The sequence below is a fragment of the Triturus cristatus genome, chromosome 6 (assembly GCF_964204655.1).
Source record: "Triturus cristatus chromosome 6, aTriCri1.1, whole genome shotgun sequence".
Classification (NCBI taxonomy): Eukaryota; Metazoa; Chordata; class Amphibia; order Caudata; family Salamandridae; genus Triturus; species Triturus cristatus.
The window spans coordinates 634756067-634782968 of record NC_140589.1 but is presented as its reverse complement, the minus strand read 5'-3'; the positions used below and the strand labels follow the sequence as shown (position 1 = coordinate 634782968).

The window sequence follows — 26902 nt, the reverse complement described above, 5'->3', positions numbered from 1 at the left end:
CAGCACCCGACATCGCCATCCCGGACGGATACAAGATCACCCGGAGGGACCGCGCCAACCAGAATGGAGGAGGCATCGCCATCGTCCACAAGAACACCATCCGCATCACAACCAACTCCGACGACACCCTCACAGCTGCCGAACACCTGCACTTCTAGATCCACACCGACCCCAAGACCACCCTCAGAGGCACCCTCATCTACAGACCCCCGGGACCTCGCACACAATTCAGCGAAGACATCGCCGACTTCATCAGCCCGCACGCCCTCCCCTCCGCTGACTACATCCTCCTCTGGGACCTCAACTTCCACCTGGAGAACAACAATGACCGCAACACCACCACCCTGCTGGACAACCTCGCCAACCTTGGACTCAAGCAACTGGTGACCACCCCCACCCACTACGCCGGCCACACGCTTGACCCCGTCTTCTCCTCCAGCAAGGACATCACCTTCAGCCACGCCACCGGACTCCACTGGACAGACCACAGCTGCGTCCACTTCAGCTTCAGAAGGACCACGACTCACCACCACCCGCAACTGGTCCCCCGCAGAAGCTGGAACAAGATCACTGCCGACCAGCTCACCACATCCCTGAGCCAGAACCCACCCACCAGATCAGCGAACCCCAACCAAGCCGCCAACAACCTCACGAAATGGATCAGCAACTGCGCAGACGACATCGCTCCACTGAAGACCCCCCCCCCGCCAGACCCGGCACCAAGAAAGCATCTTGGTTTACTGACGAACTCAAGAGCTCCAAGAAGAACTGCCGGGCCCTCGAGAAAGCCTGGCGCAGAGACCCAACTACAGACAACATGACCACCCTCAAGCTCGCCACTCGAAGACATCACCAGCTGATCCACACCACCAAGAAATCCGCATTCAAGGAACGACTGGACAACAACGCCCGCAACAGCAAGGAACTCTTTAACATCGTCAAAGAGCTCTCGAACCCCAGCGCTGGAAACGACATCACGCCCTCGCAAGACCTCTGAAACTCGCTCGCCTCGTTCTTCCACAGCAAGATCGCAGACATACACAAAAGTTTCAGCACACAGCCAACACACCCTATGACCGGAACAACGCCCCCCACCACCACCCTCCGCGCCTGGACCCCAGTCAACACCGAAGACACCATCCGCACGATGAACTCCATCCACTCAGGATCTCCAACCGACCCCTGCCCTCACCACTTCTTCAACAAGGCCAACTCAGTCATCGCACCCCACCTGCGGGACATAATCAACGCCTCCTTCGACACCGCCACCTTCCCAGAGAGCTGGAAGCACGCCAAACTCAGCGCCCTACTGAAGAAACCATCAGCGGACCCCACCGACCTCAAAAACTACCGCCCCATCTCGCTCCTTCCTTTTCCGGCCAAAGTCATCGAGAAAACCATCAACAGACAACTGGCCGCCTTCCTCGAGACGAACGGATCCCTCGACCACTCGCAGTCCGGCTTCCGGGCCAACCACAGCACCGAGACCGCCCTCATCGCAGCCACCGACGACATCCGAGCTTTGCTCGACAACGGGGAAACAACGGCCCTCATCCTCCTGGACCTCTCCGCGGCGTTCGACACGGTCTGCCACCGCACCCTAGTGCAGCGCCTCAACAACATCGGTATCCAGGAGAAGGCACTGGAATGGATCATCTCCTTCCTCGCCGGAAGAACAGAGAGAGTCTGCCTACCCCCGTTCAGATCCGAGGCCACCGAAGTCATCTGCGGCGTACCACAAGGATCATCACTCAGCCCCACCCTCTTCAACGTCTACATGAGCCCCCTCGCAGCCATCGCATGCCAACACAACCTCAACATCATCTCCTACGCCGACGACACCCAGCTGATCCTCTCCCTCACCAACGACCCCGCCACCACCAGAACCAACCTACACGAAGGGATGAAAGACGTGAACGAGTGGATGACGAACAGCCGCCTGAAACTGAACTCAGATAAGACGGAAGTCCTCATCCTGGGATCATCACCCTCCGCCTGGGACGACTCCTGGTGGCCCCCTGCCCTTGGCAGCACACCCAAACCAACAGACCACGCACGCAACCTGGGCTTCGTCCTGGACTCCTCCCTCTCCATGACCAGACAAGTCAACGCCGTCTCCGCATCATGCTTCAACATCCTACGCATGCTACGTAAGATCTTCCGGTGGATCCCCACCAAAACCAGGAAGACGGTCACCCAGGCCCTCGTCACCAGCCGACTGGACTACGGCAACTCCCTCTACGCCGGAACCACAGCCAAACTCCAGAAACGACTCCAGCGCATCCAGAACGCCTCAGCACGCCTCATCCTGGACATTCCCCGACACAGCCACATCTCCGTACACATGAGAAACCTGCACTGGCTCCCCGTCAGCAAGAGAATCACGTTCCGACTCCTCACCCACGCACACAAAGCTCTCCACAACCAAGGCCCAAGATACCTCAACGACCGCTTGACCTTCTACACTCCCACCCGCCAGCTTCGATCAACCAGCCACGCCCTCGCCGCCGTCCCCCGCATCCGAAGAGCCACAACAGGAGGAAGATCCTTCTCATACCTGGCTGCCAAGACTTGGAACTCCCTCCCCATCCGCCTGACCCAAGACCACCTCTCCTTCAGGAAGCAACTCAAGACCTGGCTGTTCGAGCAGTAGCGGACCCCCCTCCCCCAAGCGCCTTGAGACCCTCCGGGTGAGTAGCGCGCTATACAAATGCTTGATTGATTGATTGATTGATTGACAGTAATACAGTGAAAACACTACAAATGGACACCACACCAGTTTAGAAAAATAAGTAATCTTTACTAGACTTAACACAAGACCAAACAACAAAAATCCACAATACTGTAATAAAAATATGACTTTAAAGTGGTAGAAATAGCTTAGTTCAATGTAGATGGTAAATGCGACACTTTACTCTGAAATGCGTCACGCAAAACAAACAAAAGTGTCGCAGGGAAGGTGATGCATCCGCTCCTTGCTTCGGGGGAGGTGATGCGTCGGTTCCTTACTGCAGCGCAGGTGAGGTGATGCATCACCTCCTCTCTGGTAAGGAACGAACGCATCAGTTTCTTACTGTGATCCGGTGCTATGCGACAAGATGGCGCCTCGATGCGACGATCCGGTGCGATGCGACAACATGGATGCGATGCGTGCACGCACGATGGCCTTGCGGCGAAATCGATGATTTTGGAGCCGCGACAGGCCCTGCGACACGCTTCTCCGGTGATGCGACGGCGAACTCTGCGGCGGCGGCACGCTTCTCTGGTGATGCGACATGCTTCGTTGGCAATGCGACGGCGAATGGCTGCGGCGGCACGCTTCTTCGGCAATGCGAAGGCAACTGCTGCGGTGGCGACACGCTTCTCCTCGTTGCGTCACGCTTCCAGTTCCCAGTGACACAGTCTCTCAGAGGGCCCAAATAACAGCAGGCAAGGAAACTCAGGGGAAGCTGGTGGTGAAGTCTCTGTGTCCTAGAGACTTCAGACAGGAGGCAAGCTCAGTTCAAGCCCTTAGAGATCTTCCTCAAGATGAAAATGCAAACAGCAAAGTCCTTTTCTCCTTTCCTTGGCAACAAGTAACCACTGCAGGCCAACCCCAGACAGCAAACAGCACAGGGGCAGTAATCCTCCTTCAGCTTCTCTGGTTTCTTCTCCTTGGCAAAGGTTCCTCTTGATTTCCCAGAAGGGATCCAAAGTTCGAGGGTTTGGGTACCCCTTTTTATACACACAAATCCTTGTCTCTGAAGGCAGAGAGTGTCTGTACCTAGTACAAACCTGTTCTGGGTGCATTCTGTCAGTGCACAACTTCTTCCTTTGTCAGTGTGGGCCCGGGTCATCAGATGCACCACAGGAGGTGGAGCCAGCATTGTGGAAGGCAGGCACAGCCCTATTCAGGCCCAGGTGCTACTCCTCCCACCACTCCCAATGCAGATAGGTCTATTCAGCCTAGTGCTGACTCAACCTGTCTCCTGGAGCCACCCCAGCCCCTGTCACTCACAAACCAGACATGCAATACACAACTTAGCAGGGGCAGGCTGGATGGTTAGGCAAGAAAATAGCTACTTTCTAAAAGTGGTAGTTTAAAACACAGAATGTTAAAACCAACTTCACTAAAAGATGTATTTTATCATTCTGAGTTCAGGCATACTAAACTCGAATTTCTACCTAGTTCCTCAAGTCACTTAGGATTATAAGATGCTATAATCAAACAGGCGATTCTGGCCTATGGGAACAGGTAGCCTTGCAATAGTGAAAATCAAAATTGGCTGTAATTCCCTATCAGGACATGCCAAACACATCAGGGCATGTTCTACCTCTCACATACAATGCACCCTGCCCTAGGGCCTACCTTAGGGGTGACTAGCATGTAGAAAAGGGAAGTTTTGGGGACTGGCAAGTGTGTGCACTTGCCAAGTAGACATGGTAGCCCCAGGCTGCACACAGGCTCTGCAAAGGCAGGCCTGAGTCACATTTTACAAGCTGCTTCTTTGGGTGGCACAACCAGTGCTGCAAGCCCACCAGCAGCATCTGATTTACAGGCCCTGGGCACACATGGTGCACAGTATTAGGGTCCGACAAGTAAATCAAATAAGCCAATCATGGAGTCACTAATCCACTACAACAATTTACAATAGAGAGCATATGCACTTTAGCACTGATCCGCAGAGGTAAAGTGCCCAGAGTCATAAAACCACCAACAACAGGTCAGAAAAAAATACAGGAGGAAGGCAAAAAGTTCAGGGATGACCCTGCAAAGAGGGCGAAGTCCACCACACCGCTATCACCTTTGTGAACACACAAGGGGCGCTGGTAAGGCTAAAGAGGAGCACAGTGAACTGAAAGTACTCATTGCCCACAGTGAACCGCAGGTAACACCTGTGGGCAGGCAGGATGGGGATGTGGAAATGGGCATCCTGCAAGTCCAGCTCTATCATCAAGTCTACCGGTTTGAGGGCAGACAAGACCTGAACTAACATGAGCATCTTGAACTTCTCCTTCAGGAAGACGTTGAGCAGGCACAGTTAAAGAATTGGATGGAGTGGGAATAGCAACCATGACCTACTGCTGATGCTTGCATCCTCTTGATCGCTTATTTGGCCAAAAGAGCCAGCATTTCCTGATAGAGCAAGTAGAGATGGTCCTCCATCTGCCAGTCGTGAGAAGGTGGCATGGGTTGGGGGGTTTCCAGAAAGGGAAAGGAGTAGACCCTCTGGACGATTTGAAGAAACTACTTGTTTGATGTTATGGACTGCCAGTGGGGCAGGAGATGGCGAATCCTGCCTCCTACTGGGTGCCTGTGCTGGTATGAGTGCAATCTATGGGGACTTGGGAGGGGGGGATGACAGTGGGGTGGGGGGGATGTCCGGGAGGTTCTGGGGGTGGGCGATGGACTTGCCCAACCTCTGGCTGGTGTTCCCACACAGTTTATGAAAAGACTGGTAAGGCAAAAAAGATCTGGCTATCGCCCTACTGTCTTCAAAGCACTCCACCGCTGAGTTTGCCTTTTCGCCAAAAAGGCAAGAGCCATCAAAGGCCATGGCCATGAGCAAAGCCTAAATATCCCAAGAAAAACCAGTGGTTCTCAACCAGTCAAGGCCCCTGAGTGCCACTGTTAGACATGTCAGCTTTAAGGTGGTCTTCCCCCAAACTTTTTCCATCCCTTCTCCATTTTTGCTTATCTCGTTTTTGCTGGCATTAGGAATCTGTGCAATCCACCATTGCTGACCATTGCTAAAGTGCATGTGCTCACTTCTTAAAACATGGTAACATTGGCTCAACACCTATTGGCATATTTAATTTACTTATAAGTCCCTAGTTAAGTGGTACTACATGTATCTAGGGCCTGTAAATTAAATGCTATTAGTGGGCTTGCATCACTGATTGTGCAACTCACTTAAGTAGTCCCTGTAAGTTACAACTTTGACATAACTCACCAAGGGGTGCTTTCCCACCCACCGGTCACACAGATGAACTTGGCTCAATGCACCGACGATGAATGTGATAGACAAGTTACTGTAGCCCCCGCAAAACACTATTCAATGTGTAACTGAGATAGAAGTATTGCTTTTGGGTTACTAACAATCCCATAAAGGGATCAGAGCCACCATGGAAACAGCAAGAATCAGTATTTGAGGGTATATATTACTACAGGGACAATCCGTTTCTCAGTATAGCTAAAACAACTACACAGAATATTTTAAAACAGCAACAAGACACATTATAAATAAGAATAAAATAAACATTTCTAGCTTTGTTAAAATGTCGAACAAGATTCCTTACCTTGGAATATCCCCAGGCATCAGGCTGGATCCGGAAAGATTTTTCATCAGCAGTACCCTTGCGCGTCGGTAGGCGTTGTCTGCGGCTCTGCGTCCGTCGTCGGCATCGTGATCGCCGGGATGATGTCGTGCGAGTACTTAGATGTCGTGCGAGTACTTAGACGCCGCCCTCGCGCGCGGATGTCAGTTCTGTACATAGCTTTCCGCACCAGGAACGCAGAGCTATGCAAGAAACCGACACTGGTGCCATGAAACTAGGGCCCTGAAAGGGATGACCTTAACCCTAGATATCGGTTTGCAGAACGGGGAGGATGGGTGGGGCGGTAAGGAATCTAACTAACTAATGTTTCTTACAGATATATCCTTACCGAAGGTAAGTAACTTGTTCATCTGAAAGAAACACGTACGTTAGATTCCTTGCCTTAGAATAGATACCCCAGCAATACCAACCACGGTGGTGGGTCTACAAACCAAGATCAAACCAGGAAGTCCTGGAGAACGGAACGGCCAAAGAAACCGTCTCTCCGGATTTGGCTGTCTAGGCAGTAATGCTTGGCAAACGTGTACGGCGAGGCCCACGTTGCTGCCTGACAAATGTCCTGCAGAGGGACTCCCTGTCCCAAGGCAGTAGTAGCCGCTGTGGCCCAAGTGGAATGGACCCTAAGCCCCACAGGAGGATCCTTGTTAGCCAAGGAATGCACAAAATGCACAAAACGACCCACCGAGAGATGGTCCGATTGTGCACTGACCGCCCCTTCTTAGCGCCCACGTAGCCAACAAAGAGTTGGTCGTCCACCCGGAACGGTTTCGTGCGGTCCAGATAGAAGGAGAGCACATGTTTTGGGTCCAGACGGTGGAGCCTCTCTTCCTCTTTCGAGGGATGCAGAGGTGGAAAGAAGGTGGGCAAGGTAATGGACTGCCCAATGTGAAAGGCAGTAACCACCTTAGGAAGAAAAGAAGGACTAGTCCTCATAACAACCTTGTCCGGATGGACAGAAAGGAAAGAGGGTTTAGATGAAAGGGCCTAGAGCTAACTCACTCTTCTGGCAGAGGTGATGGCAACCAGGAAAGCAGTCTTGAGAGTCAGAAGACGAAGAGGACAGTTATGAAGTGGCTCAAAGGGAGCGCACATCAGGTAAGTTAACACCAGTTTCAAGTCCCACTGAGGCATCACAAAGGGGACAGGAGGAAACATGTGAGTAATGCCTTTTAAGAATCTATTTACAACAGGGGACTTGAAAAGAAAAGGCTGATCAGGAAGCCTTAAGAAGGCAGAAACAGCTGAAAGATATCCCTTGATGGTGCCCAGAGCAGAGCCCTGCTGGGCCAGGGAAAGAAGAAAGAGGAGAACCTCAAAAAGAGGGGCGGAAAGGGGATCCACAGCCTTTGCTGTGCACCATGCCACAAATTTGTTCCACCTGCAGGCATATACCGTTTTAGTGGAGGGACGCCTGGCTACCAGAATGACATCACAGACTTCAGGAGGCAAATTAAATGGCATCAACTGCCGCCGCTCAATCTTCACGCGTGGAGGCTAGACAGGTTCGGGTGGAGGACCGTCCCCTGCTGCTGCGACAGAAGGTCCTCCTGAAGAGGCAGTCGAATCGGAGGAACGATCGATAGGCTGAGTAGCTCGGGATACCAGTATCTACGTGCCCAATCCGGAGCCACAAGGGTGACTTGTGCCCGGTCACGCCTGATCTTTTTCAGCACTCTGGGCAGAAGTGGTATAGGCGGAAAGGCGTATAACAGACCTCAACTCCACTCGCGACCGAGCGAGTGCCGCCTTGGAAATTCCAACGCGCAGAACTGATGACATTGCGCGTTCTCTTCGGTGGCGAATAGATCTAACCAAGGCTCTCTCCATTACGTCTAAGTTCAGAGGAGCTGCTGGGAGGGTCTCAGATGTGACTTCGGCACGTTGATGGAGAACCCCAGCGAATGCAGGTCGGTCGGTCGTAGTCTGGAGGTGGGAGACGACTGTCCGGGGCGAGCCCGGCTTCAACAACCAGTCGTCGAGATAGGGGAAGACTGGAACCCCTAATCTGCACAGATGAGCTGCGACCACCGCCATCACTTTCGTAAACACCCGAGGGGCACTGATGAGGCCGAAGGGGAGCACGGTAAACTGAAAGTGCTCGTGGCCTACCGTGAACCGTAGGGAACGCCGGTGGGCCGGCAGGACGGGGATGTGGAAATAAGCGCCCTGCAAGTTCAACGCTACCATCCAGTCTCCAAGGTCTAGGGCAGCCAGAACCTGAGCTAAAGTCAGCATCTTGAACTTCTCCTTCCGGAGGAAGGCGTTGACACTCCTGAGGTCCAAGATAGGGTGTAGGCTCCCTTTGCCATTCTTGGGAACCAGAAAGTAGTGGGAGTAACAACCCCGTCCTACTTCTGGGCCAGGAACGCGCTTGATGGCCCCCTTGGCCAAGAGGGCCGTAACTTCCTCCTGCAGGAGTTGCAAGTGATTCCCCGACATGCGGTGGAACTGCGGTGGCATGGCTGGAGGGGTCGCCTCGAAGGGGAGGGAGTAGCCCCTTCGGACGATTTTCAGCACCCACCTGTCCGAAGTGATGGCACGCCAGTGGGGCAGGTGATGGCGAACTCTGCCTCCCTCTTGCGTGGAATGGGCCTGAAAGCTCAGACTAGGAAGGCTTTGAGGCAGATGCTGCGGGAGCAGATGTGGACTGACCGGCTTTCTGTCCCCCTGCTCCGCCACGGCGGAATCCGCGTCCGCGTTGAGGCTGGTTCTGCGGCCTGTGGCTGGACGAACGTGCGGGGGCGACCCTTCCTTGGCTACGAAAGGGACGAAAAGCAGAAGTTTGCTGGCACTGGGCCGAGAGGCCCAAGGACTTGGCTGTAGCCCTGGTGTCCTTATAGCGCTCCAGCGCACTATCCGCTTTGTCGCCAAAAAGGCGACGGCCATCAAAGGGCATGTCCATGAGGGTGCTCTGGACATCCCCTGAAAAGTTTGTGGACCTCAGCCAGGCGTGACGACGAATCGCCACCGTCGTTGAAATCGCTCTACCTAGCGGGTCTGTGGTGTCAAGTCCACATCGAATGGAGTACCGTGCTGCATCACGCCCCTCAGCAAGAGCCTGGGCGAGCCGTGTCCTGGCCTCCTCTGGACACTGGGGCAGCACGTCCACCACCGTATCCCACAAAGAGTGGGTGTAACGGTCCAAAAGGCAGTTTAGGACGTGGAGGCCTGGATGACCAGACTCTCAGGGGAGGGGTGTACGGACAGAAAGCTGGGGTCGCCCGGAGCTGGGCGGTGGCGCCGGGCCACGTTCCAATCCACAGGAGAGACTGTGGAGGGCTTGGACCAAGTGCCCATCAGAACGTCGGTGAGGGCCTCATTGAACTGCAGTAGAGGCTCCGAAGAGCTTACCGGCGGTTGAAGCACCTCCGTGAGGAGGTTAGTCCTCACGGCCACTGCAGGGAGCTCCAGGTGTAAGGCCTGGGCCGCCCTGCGCAGCACCACAGCATAAGTTGCACCCTCCTCCGTAGCCACGGAAGGAGGAGAGATGAAACCAGTGTCAGGCGAAGTGTCTAGACCACTGGAATCCCCCAACTCACCTGCCCAGTCCTGACTTAACTGGCACTGCTGTGCCAGAGGGTCCTCGGACCCCTCCCAGTCCTCCCCTTCATCCATCTCCTGGTGAACAGGCAGAAAGGACAGAGCCGGGTCATAGATGAAATGCTCACCCATCGACGCCGGAGACGCTGACGAACGGCGCCTCTCCGACGCGGGACCCGGACCGAGGCTGAAACTAGGGATGGCGTCGTCCGAGGACGGCGCCGGGAGCAACACCATGGGGGTTGGCACCGGCGGCGTCGTCCGAGGACGGCGCCGGAAGCAACACCATGGGGGTCGGCACCGGCGGCGTCGTCCGAGGACGGCGCCGGGAGCAACACCATGGGGGTCGGCACTGGCGGAGTCGTGAGGTCAACCGGGGTCGACTGGGATCCAGGCCTAGATCCCATGGGGACCTGCGGTGTTGGGACCGAAGTCGACGACGGAGCCGTGGCCAAAGCCGCTGGCTGGCTAGGACCCGCAGTCGGAGCTGCGAGGCCCGGAGGCGCGCAGGCAGGCCTCGACAGCGGAGCGAGATTCCTCATGGCCACGAGGAAGTCTCGGATCTCAACCGGAGTCGCATGAGGCCCAGGGACCGGAGGGTATGGGGCCTCCTCCTCGACCAGGACCTCAAGCGGCGCGGAGCAGACTGCCGGATCTCGAGGAGCTTGCAGAACCGCTCCCGCCTAGCCTTCAAGGTCAAGGCCTGGCAGTCGGGGCACCACTTGTCATCGTGGTGGGCCCAAAGACAGTAGAGACACCGATGGTGGGGGTCGGTAACCAACATCAGTCGGTGACAGACGTCACATGGCTTGAACCCGGGCATGCCTACCGGCACCAGGAGTCTAAGTCGACTCGAAAATGTAGACAAAAATGTCCAAAAAGTTAGTCAAAAAATGACTAAGGGTATGCTCTTCCCGGATCTGCGCTTACTGGCGCAGAAAAAAGAAGAACTGACTTCAGCGCACGAGGGCGGCGTCTAAGTACTCCGACGACGTCATCCCGGCGATCACGACGCCGACGACGGACGCGGAGCCGCAGACGACGCGCAAGGGTAGTGCTGACGAAAAATATTTCCGGATCCAGCCTGGCGCCTGGGGGTATTCTAAGGTAAGGAATCTAACTAACGTGTTTCTTTCAGATATTAAATTTAATCTTGAACCTAACACCTTAATGCCTACTTCTTTGCACTATATTATGAGAGCATGAAAGGCAGAGCAACTTGCAGTGTAGCATTTCTTAGGGAGAAGAGATGCACCACATACTTTGTTGACAACAAAGGCTGTCTATCAGCGGAGGGATGAAGACAGTGTTCCCTGCACAAGGCAAAGACCCACAGTAGCAGCAGTCAGTCAGTCTTCCTGTGGGACTTCCATTTATCAGCTTCAGACGAGATGTAGCATACGCGAAGTGCGCTGGAAGCAGGTGAGACTGTCTCTGGCAGACTCTCAGGAAATAATCTGGGTGAAAGACCTCTGCAGCAAGGGTTCTTCTGACGCAAAGGACTCCGCATAGACCCCATAGCAGTATCAGAATTGCCACCTGTGCGAAGCTTTACCGATGCCAGCCCTCACTTTTGCTGACAGCAGGCTAGATGACGCAGGTTCTCGCACCGCAGCCTCACAGCTCCTCAGAATCGATGCATCGTGTGGACTGCATGACGCATCCTCGACACCGGACTTCGCACCGTAAGCCCTCATCAATGGGATCCTCAACGATGATGCAGGACCTCCTGTCGCAGCTCCTCATCACCTTGGAACCGACAAATTGCCTCGGTTTCGCAAACCCTCGCAACGCTCCACAAACCAGGATCCAGTACTCTTGTTCAGCGGACAAAACTGGGTCCCTGTGGCCAGCACGCGATCCATTGCGGTCGGCCTGCACTTGTGACTTTGTCCCGATTTGGCGCAACCAGCTACTCACTGGTGGCACCTTATGTTTTTTGGAGCTATTTTGACTGAAATCTTTAAACCTGCATATCTTCAGTTCTACTGACTGGATTTTTGATGCTTTGGTCTTGTTTTATTTATTTCTTAAAAATTACTCTATTTTTCGAATTTGATGTGGGATCCTTATGTGACATGTTTTCACTGTGTTACTGTTTGAAGTGTTGCACAAATACTTTACACATTGCCTCCGAGTAAAGCCTGACTGCTCTGTGCCATGCTACCCAAGGGTTGAGCACAGGTTAATCTAGGGTTTGCTTGGGACTTTAACCTGAAGAATTGTGGTGGGGGTGTGGCCAGCTGCCGAGCATGGCAGACGTGTGCTAGGAGAGCTCCGGAGCCCAAGCTCAAAAATCCTGAATAAACTCATCCTGACTTTATAATTTGACCCCCAAGCTCAGAAGCACCGTCGGAGCGGAGTAAAGAAAACTGGGAACGACGTGGGACTAACCAGTTGACTTTCTTGCCTTTCCCGGCCCAACAACTCGCCGGACCCGCTGTGCGGGTCCCGCAGCGTCCAGTGAACACCGTAAGAGCGCCTGGACGGGGTTGCCTTCACCGGGGTGAGCGCATCTGTACAGGGCTGCGAGCAGCAGGGGACTCCATTGCCCAGGAGTCCCTGCGAGCCCCATTGCCTACACCTGGGCTGCTCTCCCTGCACGACACGCCCCCCTGCATAGCTGTGATTAAAAGCAGAACACCAAGCTCCCATCCCTGGGATTCATCTTTGCTTTCAGGAACGACGTGGGACTAACCAGTTGACTTTCTTGCCTTTCCCGGCCCAACAACTCGCCGGACCCGCTGCGCGGGTCCCGCAGCGTCCAGTGAACACCGTAAGAGCGCCTGGACGGGGTTGCCTTCACCGGGGTGAGCGCATCTGTACAGGGCTGCGAGCAGCAGGGGACTCCATTGCCCAGGAGTCCCTGCGAGCCCCATTGCCTACACCTGGGCTGCTCTCCCTGCACGACACGCCCCCCTCACCTACCTAATTTCCAAACTTAAGCAGCCACTCATCCGCAGCGCGGGAGCGCGCGGGAGCGCCCGGGGCTAAGCCCGGGCAAAGGGCGGGCCGTCTAAGGCCGTCCAAGGACGTACAGGGACGGGCCGGGCCCTTTCTCTTACTCTCGGGATTCGAGGACTCAAAGTATGTTTTAGTTATCAATGTGATAAGATGTTGAATGTAGTTATAATGTGTAATTGAAGTTTTAAACTTTTATCTAATTTATATTTTAAATTGTACACATTATTCCTTATTTTTAGTCTTATGATGTCCTCATCACTAAGAAAGGGTAGGCGGGTTACAGTAAAGTCAAGTAGTGTTAAAGCCACTGGAACCTTAGATGATTTTATCACCCGTGCCACGGGGATATTAGATAAGGAAATTGCTCTTACTGAAAAGCGTTTGTCTCTGGACTTAGTTACGGGGAAGCGTTCATCTTTGGGTCGGTTTGCATCTGTGGTCACTCCTGAAAAGAGCATAATAAACGACTTGGAAGCCAGCCCAGACTTAGCCGTTACTTCAGAAAATCAAGAAATATCTATGGGCGATGTAGTGAACGGTCCAATAGAAGATTGTTCTGTATTGAGCAATATTGAGGATGGGATCCAACACCCTAATTTGACCCTGTCGGGCCCCATTTCCCTACAATCCAAAGCTTCGGCCTCTGTTCCAGAAGTCACAAAAACTAGTAAACGTAAAAGAGGGGGAGGTCACTTGAAGGGAAGGGTCATACGTATGGGAGACCCTGGTGATCTGACTCATTGCTGCCAAAACAACAACAACAAAGCTTTGTTAACACATATTGAGAAGCTGGTAAAAAATCTCTTGTTACCCCTTATTGAGAGAACACAAATAGTTAACCTAAAATTGGACCAATTAGAGCACTTAATATCAGTTAACACACATTCGCTGGAAATTTTGGCTAACAACAGCAAATTTCCACAGGCCCAGGGGAATTGTATTGAAATAAAGAAGGGGGCTCATAAAACCTCTATTCAAAAACCAAGTAATCCGCCCCAGCCTATTGCATCTGTTGATTCCCAGCGAACCCCTGTACGATCAGTCCCAACTAGACCTGCACTGGTGGCTGATGGGGACTCTCAGTCAATACCGATTATGGCTATAGCAGCAGCACCGAGCTCAATTACATCTAAGCCAGTAGCCTCATCTCAAGTTAAACAAACTCCACTGAGCGGCCCATTAGTTCTGGATGAAATGGCACCTCCAAGTAAACCAATATGTGTGAATATACCCCCCGAATCTGCACCTTTTATGGCCATCCTGACAGGTGTCCCGGTGGTCGCACCAAATAAACATGAATCAAATCAGGACCTATCAAATAAAGTCATATTCTGGCTCAACAACAATAGACCACTCCCCCCAGCCTCTAGTACAAAAATATTAAACGTACGAAGGGTCCCTTGGGTTGGCCCAAGCAAGAAGGATTTAGAGGGGGATTGTATCCTAATTAATTTTAGGGACAGGTGGGTCAAGGACTTAATCTGTAACAAAGCAAGGTTTGCTAGAATGGGGGATATTCAATGTATAGGTCTTGAATATTTTTATCCCAACTTGCATCATCTTCCCCCTAACCCTCGCTTTCCTGGGTCGAGAGTGCAGGGTAATAATTACTCTGGATGGACTCAGATTAATACTATATCTCGACCCCCTCAAAATCATCCTGGTTTGTGGTTCCAGGGTGATGGATCTTTCATGGGGCCAACAAGTTTCAAAAATTTTGGGCAAACCCCCTATGACCAATCAAGAAGGAGATTCCAGGGGGAGGAATACCTAGGGTGGATGCCAAATAACAATATTCCATTAAGAAACCGATTTGACCCACTGGTGGGAATGGAGGGTTTAGATTGACCATTAGACAAGAAAAAGGAAAGCATTTTATCTACCACAGATTTGGTCATGGGGGAAAACGGGGGGATAAGGCAGGAGGATAACCAGGTGGTGGACGCTTTCGACCACAATGCTCAACCTAATATGCGTTCGGATAGTCAAACTGTTAGCAACTTAGCCTGTGAGCTAAACCCACCAATTACTGGGCCTGACCTGGAAACTCCAATAAAGTTTGTGGACAATAGCCTAGGGGAACCTGGGCTGTGTCTAATCTCATGGAATATTGCAGGTCTTGCGGGTAGAATGGAGGATGAAGCTTGGCTGGAGCATGTGGGTGGTCAGGATATCCTGTGCTTTCAGGAGACATGGAGCAGAGTGGGTGGGGAAATTGATGGTTTTCAATCTTTTAATGTTTTGGCGGTCCCATCACTAGCTGGGAGGGCAAGGGGTGGGTTAATGACAGCTCTATCCATCAAACTAAAGAACCTGATAACCTCAAAAATAGTGGATACTCCTTGGTACCAGTTGCTCTTGTTGGAAAATTTGTTCCCAGAGCCCGTGTTGTTAATTAATTGGTACCATAATGTCTTTGATAGAAATGATGTATCTACAATCCAGAGTTTGGAGGAAGCAATATGTAAGGCTCGTAGTGATCGAGCTTTATTAGTAGTTATTTGGGTTGGTGATTTTAATTGTACACTGTGCAAATTTGGTGGCTGCAATGTCTGTGGTATCAATGATCTAAATGAACAGCCCTTGATGCATTTTAAACACACGCCCCAGGGGGACGCTTTAAATAATATCATTATTCTAAATGACTTATGTATGGTAGAGCCCTGGGCTGCCCCAAATATATCGCCAATACCAACCTTTCAGGGAACAAGAGGTGCAATGAGTACTATTGATTTTGTATTTGTGTCTAGTAACTTTCTTCATTATGTTAATAGGCTTGAGGTAATCGCAAGTGCCGTAAGCGATCATAATCCTTTAATGCTATCCTTGAGTGCCCCTGCTAGTAGAAAACATTTGGTTTGGGAGCAACCCATAACATATAATAAAAATCAGGGAGTTACCATGAAGTGGGGGAAAATAAATGCTGAAGGCCTTGAGGTAGAGATTCTGAATGTTTGTAAAACTGAGATCGAATCATGCCTGTCTCTGACGTCTGATCCAGACAAGGTCATTGGGAGTTTTGAAAAATTATGTGGGCACGTGGCTGAGCACCTTAGAAAACCAGTGGGGAAAAAGAATTTAAGGTGTTTTAAATGGTTTGACTCCGCATGCTCTGCCTCACATAAATCCTTAAAAGCTGCCCTTACACAAAAACCAAGAAATAAGGAACTGATAAGATCGACCAGAAGGGCTTATAAAGAGGCCATCACAAAGAGGAAGCAGGAATTGAAAAATCGAGCCTGGGACGATCTAGAGAAGGCCTCTGAGCTAAAAGATAGTAGGCTCTTCTGGGAAGTAGTAAATCGTCCCTTGTTTAAAAATGACACCAAAGAAAGTATACTGACGCAGATTACTGGTGAATCTTGGGAAGTTCACTTTGGTAAAATCTTTAATCCCAAAGCATTATTACTTTCGGATTTGTTGGATGATGTAGGGGATTTGGTGGTACCATCTTCAGCTTTGCTTCTTAGCTCTTCACTTACACTGGAAGAGGTTGAAGTAGCTTTGAGGAAGGGCATATCATTAAAAGCCCCGGGCCCTGATGCCGTCCCTTTAGACTTTTTTAAACATAATATTGAAGCTTGGGCACCTTTATTACTGAATGTTTTTAGGGCTGTTGTTCTTGGTCGCATCCCTGTATCGTGGAAGGTGGCAGTGGTGGTGCCGATTTTCAAGAAGGGCGATAGGTGTGATCCCCGATGCTATCGCCCTATATCCTTGATCGATGCATCATGTAAACTATTGGGGAGGGTTATTTTGGCCAGATTAGAAACATGGGCTGACTCTGTTGGTCTAATTGTGAACTCCCAGTATGGATTCAGAAGTGGGAAGGGGACAGTTGAGCAGTGCCTGAATTTGGCGCTAATTATTGGCAAGTACATGAAGGCAAGGAGTTCTGCAATTTACCTTGCCTTCATGGACCTGTCAAGCGCCTTTGACACTGTTTGTAGAAGCAGGCTGTGGCAGATGATGGACGATATGGGCTTCGAAGAACCCCTGGTGACACTTCTCCGCAGACTACACGCAGCAACGTCCGTGGCTATAAGATTTGGACCTGGGGGGGAAACAACTAAACCTATTCCCTCAACTGAGGGGGTGCGTCAAGGTTGCATTTTGGCGCCTTTCTTGTTCCTAGTATACACAAATGGACTAGAAAAGTACTTGTTGGACCACTGTTGTGATTTTCCTAAGGTAAACGGTAGGAGTATTCCTATACTCTCATATGCAGACGATACTGTTTTAATGACCCTCACTGGAAACAGTTTGCAGTTGTGCCTAGATGCCTTTAACACCTTCATGCTGGATCTTGACCTGAAGGTAAATTTTGGAAAATCTTTTGCAATGGTCTGTGGTCCTAAAGGAACAAAACCTAGAAAATTTGTGGTGAATCACTCTACTATTGAAAGGGTGGAGAATTTTAATTACCTTGGAAATCTTTTCAATAGCAAACTAAGTTGGGCTCCTTTAATGAAGGCTCGAGCCCAGAGTGCTACCCGCTCCATAGAAGGTCTTTTTCGCTTCTGTGGTAAGTTGGGTCAAAAACCTGTTGCGCACCTTAAAACTCTTTATATATCTAAATGTTTATCTGTGGCTACCTACGGGGCAGGAGTATGGGGGACCGAAAACCCCTCAGTGGTACAAGTGATGGAAAATAAATTCCTAAAACGGGTATTACTGATTCCATCGGGTTCATCGAATAGCTTCTGTCATAATGAAATGGGAATGACCAAAGTGACTGACATCATTCGTCTGTCACCCCTATTATTATGGGGCAAAATATGGTTATCTGACGATTTGCAGCTCTCGAGAGAAATTCTCTCAGACTGCTTGAGCCTGGATAATGCAAACAAGATCCCCTGGTTGTCATACGTCAGGGACATGTTGAATAAGATAGGTTTGGGTCATGTTTATGAAAATCCTGCAAACATCCAGGGAAACATAAAAACCCAAATTAAGTCAAATTACTGGAAGTTTTTAGGCTCACGGTGTCTGGGAGGCCCTATTGGCTATGTACCTAAGTTACAGCATCAATTTTATTTAACTTTTACAACTAATGTCCAATGGCGGATTTATCTCACGAGGTTTAGGCTAAATACCCTCCATTTTCTTTTCGCCTTTCCTAAACAAGGGGGTTGGTGTGAGCAGCTACCCCCTTGTCCCTGTAATGACAGAGTTAGCCAAAGTACTATACATGTTGTCCTGTTTTGCTCCTTATATCAAGATCCTAGGATTAGATTTATTAAACCTGTCCTGAAGGGGCGGCAACCATGCACTTATAAAGAAGGCTATGATTATTTGCTGTCATTATCTTCTGTTGATACTTGCTGTGCCATGTTAAATTTTATAAGAGTTTCACTTCAGATTAGGAAACGCTATGGATAAATTAGCTGTAGAACTGTGCTTTGCCATTGGATTTGTATTTATGCTGTATGATGGATTTTTTTGAATTGTAATTTTTATTTTATGGATGGATCACCTTATTTGTGTATTATGTTTTTTAACTTTGTGCTTTTATGATTCATTGTATGAATCGAATAAAGATTTTTGAACCGAACCGACCCCCAAGTAGCTCCCAACCGCCCGAAGCACCAATGTAGTGTTCCTGGACTAAGCCTGACTCCGTGGTGCGGATTGGCAGACATTTCAGGAGCACGAGCTGTGGGGAGACGTAACGAGGAAATGGCGCCGATCGCAGAGGGCGGAGACTGGAGCCTGCCGAGGTGGCTGCGAGTCTCCCCAGCGGGTGCGAGGGCTGCCCTGAGCGTCACTGGGCTGGCGAATGGTGATCTGACCCCAGGGACCTGCGGCAGAGAGATTCATCTCCCCGGACCTGGGACATGGTGCTCAATAGGCGGCTTGGACGCTGTCTGCCCGGCGCGGTGATCGAGCGCACTGTGGACGACGTGCGTGATCTGGGCCTGTGCGGGAGATTCGAGTGCTGGCGCCGGGGACTGCAGGCCGCTGAGATCGGCGGTTTCTGGGCCGGCGTGCTATTCTCTACCCCCTCCGCCCGGTACGTGCCATTGGGGGCAACGGCCGTGCTGCAATAACGTAGGGGACTGACAGAGGGCCTGGGAATGCGAGCCTCGTGCCCCGAGCGGCAAGATCTCGGCATGTGTGTCCCCGGAGATAAAGAATATGTGAGAGACATATGGGGGATGAGAGAACTCTGATGCTGGCTTGCATCGCTGGGACTGGCTCTGGAACATTTTGTAGCGAGGGCTGGACGGGGCATGCACTGGTCCTGCTGCAACTGCAGAGGAGGTGTGGTAACCTCTGAAACCTCTTGAACTACTCCCTTGTTTGGCCATAACAGTCTGCCGGGTGCATAGTGGTGAGGACTGCGGGTTGTGCAGTGCCCTGAGGCACAATCTGTTTCTCCCCTCCGGCACTGAGAGGGCCCGCCCTGCACCTCGTGGGTTTACTCCTTCCCGCGGCCAGCCCAGACTAATCACCATATTTGGAGGTGCGAGTGGATGAGGCTCAACACACCATGGTGCAGCGGCTTAGACTTGTTGCTTGACCTGCCCTCACGGCCGGGGTAAAGCCCGTGTCCAGGAGGGTGGGAGTTGGTAAACGGCCAGTGCTGCTGCCTGGATGACGAACCCCTCGGCGGTGCCGGGGCCCCTGGCCATCGGGCGCACAAACTGCTTGCAAAGGGGATAGGTCGTCGGACCACATCACCTATGGACGATGGGTCGATACAGGGGCAAAATCCAGGAGGCGTTGGCTCCTAACTCACAGGGGGCGGACGAGGGTGATTCCTCCCAGAGCATGCAATCGCTCAACACAATCCCTCCCACAGAAGAAGAGAACATGCCGGATAAGCTGGACCTCATTCTGAAGGAAGTTCCGGACTCGCATAGAGCCATAGAACAGCAAATAGGTGTCCTTACTACCGGTTTCACTCTATTAAAAGCGGACCAGGCTAAGCTGGCTGATTCAGTGAAGGGACCATAGCACCACGCTGCAGGACCTGACGCCGCAACCTAAAGAACATACGAGTCAGCTCCCGTCTCTACGGAAACAGATCACAGGGCTGATGGATCGTGTGGAGGATGCGGAGGGTCGGGCACGGAGCAATAATATCCGCGTTATTGGCCTGCCAGAACGGAGGAAAAGAAATGAGGATGCGACATACATGGAACATTGGCTCCGTACACATGTGGCCCCAGAGGGTCTCTCTGCCTACTTTTGCGCCAAAAGGGCGCACCGGATCCCCACCGGGAAACTGAGGGTGGGGGCCCCGCCTAGGCCCCTGATCGTCAAAATCCTCAACTACAGGGACCGTGACATGCTGTTACAAAAAGCATGTGAAAAACCACAGATCCAATTCGAGAACTGCCAAATTTCATTATATACGGACTATATGCTTTTGGTGCAGCGCAGACGTTCTTCATTACTGGAGGTTAAGAGGAAACTACGCCCAATGAATCTCAAATACACGTTACTATTCCCAGCGCATCTGAAGATCATCTACATACAGAAGACCTACTTCTTTGAAAGTCCGGAGGATGTCGAGGAATGTCTAGAGGTCATGGAACCTACACAACGCTCAGGCCGATCCTCTTCCATCACGCGAGGACCCGGGACGTTGTGTCGCCGCCGATCGCAGCAAGGGGCCAATTCCGCCAACGGGCTGCCCTTCCCTGGGCCCACACAGCAGCAAGTCCAAACTGGCAAAGAAACGGCCCTGACAGCTGCCCATACCTTCAGGGACAACTCCTCCCATAGGCTGTCGGGGTCGTCGGACCACAATACAGTACGCTCGGACTCGGACAGCAGTCTACAGCTTTTCCTACAGTGACGCCACAAACGGCTGACGGAATACTGGGATAGTAGCGGCTCTCTTGCGCTGCCTGCAAGGACATGACATGTTGCCAGTGCACGCATGGACGGGGAGTCATCCCCTCAACAATTGTATATCCTTTGATGTTTGGTCTACCTATACGCTGTAATGTGTTCTGTAATGATCTCAATATTATGCTTGGGCTCTGGGACGGTCCAGATTAATGTTTGCAGCTGCTCCTTCCTGCGACAATTTTCAATACATTAGATACTATCCTCATAGATTTAACCTGGGGTAAAGGCCGGTGCCGGATAAGCCTTAAGAAACTTCAACTCGGCACGCGAGAGGGCGGACTGGGGGCTCCCGATTTCAGGGCTTACTACTATGCATGCCAACTACAATGGCTGTCATACTGGATGGCAGGCGGAAACTTACATGAGATCGACTACAGTACCAGGCACCTTGAGCAGGGAATAGTACACACTTTATTACTACCACATAGCAAACCATCCACGGGATTACCTTACCTCCTGCACACGGCACTCCAATGTTGGGGAAGAACACTGCGCTACACCTCCAGGGGCAGCAGATACGCTGACAACATTCCTCTAGTAGGGATACCTCTTGCGTCTGGTAGGCTGACGCAACGAGCACTTGAAGCTTGGACGGATGCGGGGGTGGAGCCCGTTGGGGCGCTCTTTAGTGATGGAACACTTCTGGACCATGACACCTTTACACGCACTACGGGAGCGTCTACCACATTGTACATGACACATGCTGCCCTAATACACTATATTAAAACACACTGGGCCCCACAAAGGGAGGAACCACAGCCAAACGCCCTAATAAAGGCACTCTACTACATGGGGCGTGGGGCCACTTAATTAAGTGGCTCAATCTTAGTATCCACACACATGCCCGGGCCCAACTAGATTCCACAAGGGTTCAATGGGTAGCAGAGCTCGGTCGAGACTTAACGGACAAAGAATGGAGTAACATACTAGAATACCCACGAAAGGTCTCACGTAATGCCAAGTTCAAGTTTATCCAAAGCATGATAGTACACAGAGCCTACATGACCCCGCGTAGACTGCACAGAATGTACCCAGATATGACGCATCAATGCCCCCGGTGTAAATTACTGAAAGCGGACCTCCTACATATGTTGTGGGCATGTACAGGCCTTGTAGTTTAGGAGAGGGGTCAAATATCAGTTAGAGGTGAGCCACCCACTTGTCAATGGGAGACACACCACTAGAGTACATACTAGGTGTCCGTAGACGGACGAAAACACACAAGGTACCATTATGTTTCTTAGATTTGGCGCTTATAGTGGCAATGAGATCAATCACAATGCGATGGAAATCAGCCAGGGCCCCTACCACATCTATGTGGCATGGTGAAATGCTGAGATAGGCCAGAGCTGAAAGCGCGGCACTGCGCAGAGAAGAGGCCCGCGGCCTTTGGAAAAACCCAATATCCCTGGAATGGGATGCAATGGTTGAAGCCTATAATAATACCAGCCCGGACGATGTTCCATTAGTCCCAAGAACCCAATAACAGCTGTGATGATTAGACATGAGGTACAATAACTCAAGGTGGCTACAAATGGAGTAGTATGGTCACGAAATGTATATAGAGTATTTGCACTGTATGAAGATGGTTGCTTCAATCAATGTATTGTATGGCCAGAGCTAGTTAAGGGAGTAGGGTGGGTGTTGGTGGGGGGGTGGACCAGTGGGTGTTGATTTAGTACAATTATTTTCAAAGAGTCTTGTACAATATACTGTAGGAGTATGGAGATCTGCATCAGTCACTGACTGCAGCTTTCTTCTGTAGTGTACGAGTTTTGATGCTATAACTATATGTGTAACAGATTATACATGTTTAAAATTGTGTTATTGTATCGTTACAACATATAATATGATTGAAATACGTACGCTGACAAGGCAGTAAAAAAGGAAGAAAAAAAAAAAGTTTGTTTAAAAAAAAAAAACTGAAGAATTGTGGTTACTGTTTGAGAAAGGTTTCACCCCCCTCAACCAGTAACCCAATTTCTTACATCCACTGAAAACGCAGTTGCTCTGCCTAGCGTTTCAGTCAATGTCCAGCCCACATATGATGGTGAACACTGCTGCATCTCGCCATCAGATATGGCTAGGGCAAGTATGGCTCAGGCTTCCTTCGAGACCATGGCAGCACTTGCAAAACAAATCCCACACAGTGTGTGCTTATCGGCCCGATGGGCATTTGCTGTTTACCGACCCCAGTGCTAGGCTGGTGGAAGAGAACATCCTCTTGCCAAAGTTGTTCAGCCTTTTAGATTCCCTATTCCGTGGAGTGGTAGGAATTGCATTAGTATTAACTCGGGAGGTGGAGGCTTGCAGCTCTTTGCTCCAGGGTGGGATGCTGGGTGAGTAAACTGCGGTCCCTAGGAACGGAGCGAAGAAGGCGGGAAATCCTCCTGTGCACAGGAGACCCTGTGCAGGGCTTGGACGAACCCCAAGTAGGACATCTGCCAGGGATTCACTGAAGCGAGGTTTCATGGGGTCAACTCCTGCTGAAGCACTTCTGCCAAGACGTTCACCTTCACTACCACAGAAGGCAGCATAAGGTCCAGGACCTTCGCTACCCTTTGCATTATCATTCCAAAGGAGACACCCTCCTCGGTAAACACAGTTGGAGCAGAGACCAAGCTGGTGTCTAACCCACTGACTTCCACCATCTCTTCATACCAGTTGTCCTATGGTTCATTGAGGGGTGGAAGAATACATAAGGGTCCTCAGACCCCTCTCAATTGTCCCCCCTCTTCAAACCTATCCAAAAAAATAACAAGGTACTAGCTCCAACTCAGAGGGCATGGTACCGGCTGGCACCAAATTTGGTATTGTGTGATTCCAATCTGGTTGCATATCAGTCAGAAATTATTATAGATTTGTTGGCAGCGATGGGAACGACGGCACAGGAGTGGGATCCATGGAAGGTTGCGGTCTTGTGGGAGTCGCCGCTCCAGATCCGCCACCTGATCCATGGGGCCCAACTGGCGCTGAGGGTAGACCTGGGTAGACCTGCTGGTAGGAATCCATTAGGGGCCTCTCCAAAACCTGTGGGGCCTAAAGGTGCTCCAGAGGTGTTGGGCCACTCAAATATGAGGTGCAGGACCTCATAAAACTTCTTGAGTTGGGCTCCATTGCTCCTAGAAACTCTGGGAGGCGCAGAAAGGACCCAGGAAGAGGCTCTGTGTTGAAGGGATGCCTCCCGCAGTGTCAACGTTCCCGTGCCTCATCCGAGGAGTTGGACCGGAGAAGTCGAAGAACGTTTCCACTTCTTTCATTTATGAGACTTACCCAATGACTTTGACTGGGATGATGACTGTCGAGACCTTCAATGTGACCTGGATCAAGAACGTTGCAGGGTCGTCAAACATCAGGCAGAGAGGAGCTTCAGGGAATGGTCCATCCGTGCCTTCGGGTTCAAGAGGCAGCAGTACTTGCAGTCCTTGGAGTCGTGGTCCTGCTCCAAGCACCAAAAACAAACCAAGTACAGGTCTGTCACAGATATCTGCCTGGGACACCTTGACAAAATCTTTTTGTAAAAAATTGCTCGAGAGAAAAATTTGAAAAATGGTCAGTCAAAATCTGACTGAGCGTAGCACTCTCTGGATCTGTGCTAACTGGTGCGAAAAGAAATTACGGCAGCGCGCTGGGGTGGCACCTATATCGGCAATGTGTATGTCACTTCTGACACGAACCATGCAGGCACAGAGCCGAATGACGCAACTTACTGGCGCGCAGGGGCATTGCTCAAGAATTTCTAGATACAGTCGGACGCCTGTGAAAAAGTCTAAGGTAAGGGATCTGCGGCACAAGTCTCTATCAGACACATATTTTATGGAGACATATAGCTACTGGTATATTATGGGGAAATACGTGGCTGTCCTAAGCACACTCCCTTAACTCTTAAGTTTAATGGGGACACTATTTACTGTATCACGTCAATGTGACAAAGATGCTAGTCAGAATGCCACAATGTATGAAGTTGGCTGTGATAGGTTTCTCAACAGTTGCCAATACAAAGATAAACAACTCAGCAGGTCTGAGCTCAAGTGGCAGGAAATCAAAGAACGCTCAAAAAAATACAAATAACTCAAACTGTCCATCTAAAAGAAACAGGGGTTCTTCCAATCTCAAAATTAAATGATAGGGTGGCAATGAGTCGGGTCACAAAGTCAGAGTGTTCAAATAACAGTTTACTGGGGGTCCAGTAGTTTGCATCCTCAATGGTTTATAGTTCAGCGGAAGAACAGGAGAGGTTCTGAAAGTTCAACACGGGGTATATTTGTGTTATAATAGCACTCAAGAGGGAATCCATCGAAGGGTACCCAAAATTCAAGAGCTGGCCAGGCATGGTCAAGATTTTCAGTTGAAAAGGGCACCTAAGTAAATTGGATACCCACAAACCCTCTATTTTGGATAGATAAACCTGCGTTAGTTTCAAACCAAGAACAACATAATTTCAGGTGCAGTAAGAGATGAAGATAGAATTCCCCTAGAACTGGAACCAGTGTGACTAAATGCAGTAAACAGGGCCCTACTGCAAGGTTTACAGTGAAGAGTCCACCTAGAGGGCAGTAAAGGGCAGATAGGGGCTGCCACAAATTACATTTGTTCTAAGGTTGAATTTAGCCGACTAGCCTGAAAGGTCGAATCATCGAGACAGCCTCCATGCGATGTTCATAGAGCTGGGCCTTGCTCTTAGCCCTCCTGGTTGAGGACATAACACCCTCCACACACTGAGCAGTAGACGTTTCTCTTTCTCTAGAGAAGGGTCATAGCAATGTGTCCTAGGTTCTCTGCCTTGAAGAAAAATACTACTTAAAGAGTCCTGCTTCTGGCATACATCCCTATTCAAGTACTCAGATCATAATTTGACCTGTGTTGTCCTACTGAGAAAAGTTGAAAAGAAATGAAACTGGTAATTAAAGCCTTGCTAGACCATAGAGAAAAGGCAGGAATTCTGTTCCCTGACAAGATGAGACCAATCAGAGATGACAAACAATGTGCATTTTGAACTATAGAGCAGACTGGTACTCTTTTGAAGAATTAGGAGGGTCTCGGGTGGCAAAGGTGAACAAGATAGGGCAAGTAAAGGTTAGAATTGTGAACCATATGCATTTATGATTGGATTTCATTGTGTGCTGTGGAAGATATTGGCGCCAGGCATATAGCTGCTAGTGGAGGTGAACGGAGGTCCCTAAAAGCCATGAAACATTTTAGTTTTCTCTCCGTGGGCCCTTTGTAAAGAAATATTGGTTTACTTTTTTTTATATATAATCAGTTGTCATTTAAGGTTTCAACTGGCGACTTCTCCACTTAGACTTCTGCACTAATTTTCAAATGGAATAAATATATATATTTGAAAAAACAAAACAGATATCACTTGTGGGACTGATAGACTATGACCCCTGTAAGGAGATGAATTGTACCAGGATCAAGTAAGTAAGTAATTATTTTATCTCAATGAATGCAACTGAACGAGATGTAGAAAAAAAATACCTCCCAGTGCAACCCTCTTTACAATCGTTCCATTTGTGATTGCTTGTGATTCCCCCAACTCACCCTCTTTTCCCAGAAATTTCCATTACTGTGAGTCCTGATAATTTCCCGGCCCACGTGACGGTGGGGTAGGTTACACATCCTACAATCAGGCGAGCACAATTTCTCAGCCCGATTTTCCTGACGGTGCCGTTGGAAGTCCGCTCTTCGACTAGAGGGGTTGGACGCAGGTTCTTTTAATAAGAGTACCTAACAGCGCAAGGACGCATCTGCCTTTAATGATAAGGTATGATTGATTCACAGGCCCCTCCTGGAATCTTATTGCTTTCTCAACCACAATATATTTACTTATTTTTCACCTGTCCTGACGAAGCACCAAAGGATCCCTTATGGACCATCATAGAGCGCGAAACATGTTGACCCCATTACGAATTCTCAACACTATCACACTTATCCTGTGAGCAGCAGCTAGTCATACACCTGCCCTCTAGATTCTTTCCCACAGAGGTACTCCAGGATCCACTCTATTTTAACTTACAGACTGGACCCGTGAATAAAAACCTTGGTTCTGGGTTCCATCTAGTAATTTTAACACACTCACCCCTTTCAGAAGCCCACACACACCCATGCACAACTGCGTCGACTCCTTCAAAAGATCTCCATTAAAGAGCCCTCTTGCGGGGGACTGCAGCGCCACCCCCACGAGGAGCATCGCCCTATGATGAAGCATGACACC

General features: G+C 50.4%; 1 protein-coding gene across 1 annotated transcript in view; it reads right to left on the bottom strand.

Annotated features, from left to right (window-relative positions):
- The window catches only part of MMS22L (MMS22 like, DNA repair protein), a 534885-nt gene that overhangs the window by 120246 nt on the left and 387737 nt on the right, over positions 1 to 26902 (bottom strand). The gene's annotated exons all lie outside the window — the stretch shown is intronic.